This window comes from Rutidosis leptorrhynchoides, chromosome 9 (genome assembly GCF_046630445.1).
Source record: "Rutidosis leptorrhynchoides isolate AG116_Rl617_1_P2 chromosome 9, CSIRO_AGI_Rlap_v1, whole genome shotgun sequence".
In the NCBI taxonomy this organism is placed as follows: domain Eukaryota; kingdom Viridiplantae; phylum Streptophyta; class Magnoliopsida; order Asterales; family Asteraceae; genus Rutidosis; species Rutidosis leptorrhynchoides.
The window spans coordinates 40636866-40641823 of NC_092341.1; the positions used below are offsets into that span (position 1 = coordinate 40636866).

A 4958-nucleotide genomic window follows, 5' to 3' on the forward strand; every position below is an offset into this window, starting at 1 on the left:
CACCTTCTAAAGGAGATAAAAGTTTAACAAGAAAATAAAGTAAACTTATGTATTTATAGTTTTTTACTAAGGTAAAATAGATATATTTAATTATTGGTGAAATAATTGAGAATTTTGACAGGAGTGAATTTTTGTCTACAATTTTGAAAAGACCAAAGTGACTATTTTTTTTACATTATAGTGTGCGGCGTGCAGAACAACAAAGAATGATTCCAGTAGAAGCTCTGCAACTGGTTCTAGAATTAGTAATACCGCGCCGTAATATTGTTTCTAAATCCAGTTGAGTTTATGCACCCGACTCATTTCTAAACTCATACCAAAAGAGTAATAACACATAAAACCTGTTTATATCATCATTTACGCAATATAAGACCAACATAAACAAGGTTGTAGTTTCGACCAGATGAATGTGCAATAGTAGACATGAGCTTCCTGACTCACTACTAGAAAATTGATTCATGTTGGTGATTTTAATGTCATTGGTCATTTTGTGTGATAAGGTGATTTACTTGTGACAAAGAGGTTTTGAGTTAAGCTTAATTACAAGTTAGGAGAGTGCGGAGTGCACGCTTGTATAAGTCAACTTGATTAATCCAAATGAAAGGTTATTAATGTTAGTGTCTTTTTGTCAAAAGACACAACACTTTATAAATATGTGTCATTATTAATGAAATAGTGTAACTTTTAATGAAATGGTGTGTTATCTTTTCACGAAAAGTTATGACCATTCATGAACATCCTTTAAATCTCTGTAAATAGAGAGTACTCTTGTCTCAAATTACAAATGATGAAATCAAGAAACCTTGAACACACACAATATACTAGTTATCTATGTTTTTTACTCTAAATTTTAATTGTCTATATTGGAGTTGTGCATTTGTCTTATCTCAATAAAGATTTTATGTAACCCTAAAGCAATATATTTATATAGGGTCGAAATACTTTATTAGAAAAGTGTTTACACGATTCAAAGGTCTATCCTGACATTCTCTATATCGTATATATTCATAGCTAACAATTGTTACACTTTTAAGCCGCAAAACATATACGCTCATGTTTTTTCTTCTTCTTTTTTTAACTGAAAAATGGTTCAAGCCGGATTTTGTGTTGAAATGATCCGTATATATAGAATTACCTTTACTCTTTTACAATCTGTTTGTGGTTGTAGTATCAATGAATCATAGCTTATGCAAACTTCTTAAAGTTGAGACTCATTATGTTAACTTAAGGGCCTTCACATAATAAAAACAAATAACAATTTATCTAACAACTATAATTTTCTATAAGGACAACTAATTCAAATAAAGGCAACAGTTACAAATAATGAAAAAGAAATGTTATTCGTCAACAGCAGGGTTCGAACCTGCGCGGGCGAAGCACAACAGATTTCAAGTCTGTCTCCTTAACCACTCGGACATATTGACATTTTTTTTTGCTTCTTAACTTGATTATTATATCCAATATATATTAATATGTGTTAATACATTATGTTTACAATTTTAATGCATTACTGATTGGTAAAAAACTAAAAACATGTGTGGATGTGTTATAATATCATCTGAAAAATAAAAATAGTTAAGACGTTTATAGTATAATATTGTTGGGATATGTATTATGTTTACTTATCATTTTTATCGTTAATTATTTAGGGGTTTTGAATATACATTTTTTTAAATTAGTAATTATGCATTTGAGATGATTGAAGGATAAGCTATGGCTTAAAGATGACTCAAACTATTTTGGTCTCGGTTTTGATTTAAACTATTGCGGTCTCGATAAGCTATGGCTTAAAGATGGCTCTTAAACTATTATAATATTTTTATGATATGTTTACTTATCAATTTTATCTTTAACTATATAAGGGTTTTGAATTTACATTTTTTGAACTTATTAATTATGCATTTTAGATGATTGAACAATAAGTTATGGCTTGTTGATTATTAATTATGCATTCTTTAACTATTTCGGTCCCCGTTTTGGTTTAAAGATGGCTGTTAATTTTACTTATATCAATAAAAACCTTGGGTTTTACGGTTCAGCCGAATAAAATATTCTAAAAGGGTAAATTCGTTTTTTGACACAATTTCTAGATGCTTCTAACTTATTTTTACACCTTCTTCAACTTTCTAATTGAAACTTCACATCTCTTTCCCTACCATCACCATTATCTTCATCATCAAAACATGGTTAACCCAACGAAAAAAGCGCCTTTAATAGAAAGCTCAATGCAGTTGCCGCTGCTACCACCACCATCGTTGTCGTTGCTACTAGTGCTGCTGCTGCCGCCGCTACCAATAACACAACCGACACTTTAGTATCCGCCACCACTGTCAACGCCATAAAACAAAAAATGTGTGGAAAAGTCACTAATTTTTTCGTTGTTTAGTAAGGAGTTAAATACACTTATCTTTCGTATTGCCTTGTATGTTGATGTTTCTAGCTCTTGTTTTGGTGCATCTCCTTATGGTTGTCCATTTTGTTTGTGTTTTGTGGCTCTTCTTAAGGTTATCCGTTTTTTTAGTGTTTTGTAGTGTAGTTCTTTATATGTTTCGAGTCTCATCGATTTGTTGAAGGTCTCTTTGGTTATAAAGTTATAGCATTCTCGGCAAAAATAATAAAAATAAAAAGAAGTAATGGTATCATTTTAAAAGATATAAATCTATAGTTTCTATTAAAATCCTATAATGATGATGTCATTATTAGGTTAATTCCTTTGTTAAGAAAAAATCAAAAATAAAAAGAAAAAAACTAAGCTATCTTGATGATGTCATTAACATTACTTAAATATTTAATTTATTTATTCAAGTTAATTGAAATTCACTTAACTATATGTAAAGATTCCATATATGTAGCAATTAATAATAAAGATTTATTATTATCCATAATTTAATTTGATGTTATATTGTTAGTAAAATGTATAACGGAAAATGTATATGAAATACATATGTCAATAAAATGTTATAATGTACCTTTTATGACAAGAAAAATAATAATTGTGATAAAAATTGGAAGAAAATGGTGGGAGAATAAATGTGATTCATTTATTCTGACTAAGTTAAGTATATCAATATGTTTGTAAAAACAACGACAAGTTTCTTAGTCGGAGTATGTGGTTTCACGGGTCATTAAACTAAATGACTTTAGCATTTACGTTCACTTAATACCTTAAACATATCATTAAACTGTTTCGTTTAAACAAACACGTGATTTCACGGATCATTTCACTAGTAATATAAATATCCCTCTATTTAGAAATCGTCCACTTCTATTGATTCAAAAATAAAAAATTATACGTTAATGTAAGAATTGGATATAAATAGATAGATTGATCAATATCAATCAAAAGACTATTATAAATAGATAGATTGATCAATATCAATCAACGGCAAAGACTATAAAATGGAAGGGAAAAAATTTAATCGTCAACAGCAGGATTCGAACCTGCGCAGGCAAAGCCCAACAGATTTCGAGTCTGTCTCCTTAACCACTCGGACATATTGACAAATTTGTTGGTAACTCATAAAATAATTTCTTTATTAGCTAGTGACAAAGTATTTTAAATTTTTCGATTTCCATGTGTCAAAGATCTGGGCTACGGCTACTCTCGCATTAGATCCTTCTAACGAAACTCAGGTTGTAACATTAGTTTTTCTAATCACCTAAGCTTCGGTAATTGTATTTGTTCGTATGTCTTAATATTGTGCAACTACATTTTACACCATTAATAACTTGAACATTGATTAAACAAAGGTAAGATTCTCAAAAATAAGAAACTAGAAGATAGCATTAAGAGCAAAGTAGTTATGATTAGGCATCACACGATTGCAGCTGTTATGGGTGTGGTTTCAATGTTCATTAACACTTAGCACCTGGCCACCTGTCAATTAATAACCGAATTGTCCTGCCATTAATAACTTGACAGTGTCAAAGGTTTAAACATATTTGTATATTGTGTATCGCGATACATGGTTATAAAGTACAAGTTGGTGAAGCATCACGTAAAGCAATAATAGGAGCATTTAGCTTATAGAATTGAAATTGAAATTAATCTTAAAAGCAACTAAAAATTGCTAAACTTTTTAGCAACTGTTCAGAATTCATACTACAGTCTTCTAATAAAATAAAATATAGGTAGTCACTTAATTTGTAGAAGGACGCGTCACGCGTGTGAAAATAAAAATAAAAAATAAAATAAAAAACATATTCATAATGTTAATAAAACTCATTTTATTTATTCAAAATGAAAGTCAAACCTTAATTTCTAAACCCTAAACCCTAATTTCTAAACTCTAATATCTAAACCCAAGTCTAATTTCATAAACGTAATTTCTAAGCCCTTAAACAAAACTCTAATAAAAACATTACACATGATGCATGTTATCATTTATTTTTCAAGCGTTTTTTGCCAAAATAATAACATTCATCACAAAGTGTATTTTTTAAATGTAATAATAACATGCATCACAAATTGTGTTTTTTAAATGTTCATATTTTCATGCGATCTTAATATTTTGACAAAAAAATTCAAAAAAATAAAGAAAAATAAATTTACTTCCTTCTTTCCAAAAATAAAATAAAAAATGCTTCCCTTAAATCTATGTATTTGTTTTTTATTTAATATTATTTATTACTCGTATTTATTATTATACAGAGGCATAAAGTTACTTAGTCATACTATAAAGCTTTGGGAGAGAGTGATTGAGACGAGGCTCCGACGCGAGACAAAAGTTTCAGAGAACCAATTCGGTTTCATGCCAAGACGCTCGTCGATGGAGGCGATTCACATCGTTAGAAGCCTTATGGAGAAGTATAGGGAAAAACAAAAGAACCTACACATGGTGTTTTTAGACTTGGAAAAGGCTTATGACTTGTGTCCCGCGTGAGCTGATTTGAAAGACTCTTAATGTTAGGGGTGTCCCAAGTAGATATATAAGAACTATTAGAGATATGTACGAGGG

The 4958-nt window shown here is 29.7% G+C and overlaps 2 non-coding genes across 2 annotated transcripts; both read right to left on the reverse strand.

The window, feature by feature from the left end:
- Positions 1 to 1342: 1342 nt before the first annotated feature.
- TRNAS-UGA (transfer RNA serine (anticodon UGA)) lies at positions 1343 to 1424 on the reverse strand. Its single transcript has one exon. It is a non-coding gene; the product is annotated as a tRNA-Ser (tRNA).
- Positions 1425 to 3420: 1996 nt separating this feature from the next.
- TRNAS-CGA (transfer RNA serine (anticodon CGA)) lies at positions 3421 to 3502 on the reverse strand. The gene has a single exon. It is a non-coding gene; the product is annotated as a tRNA-Ser (tRNA).
- Positions 3503 to 4958: the final 1456 nt, after the last annotated feature.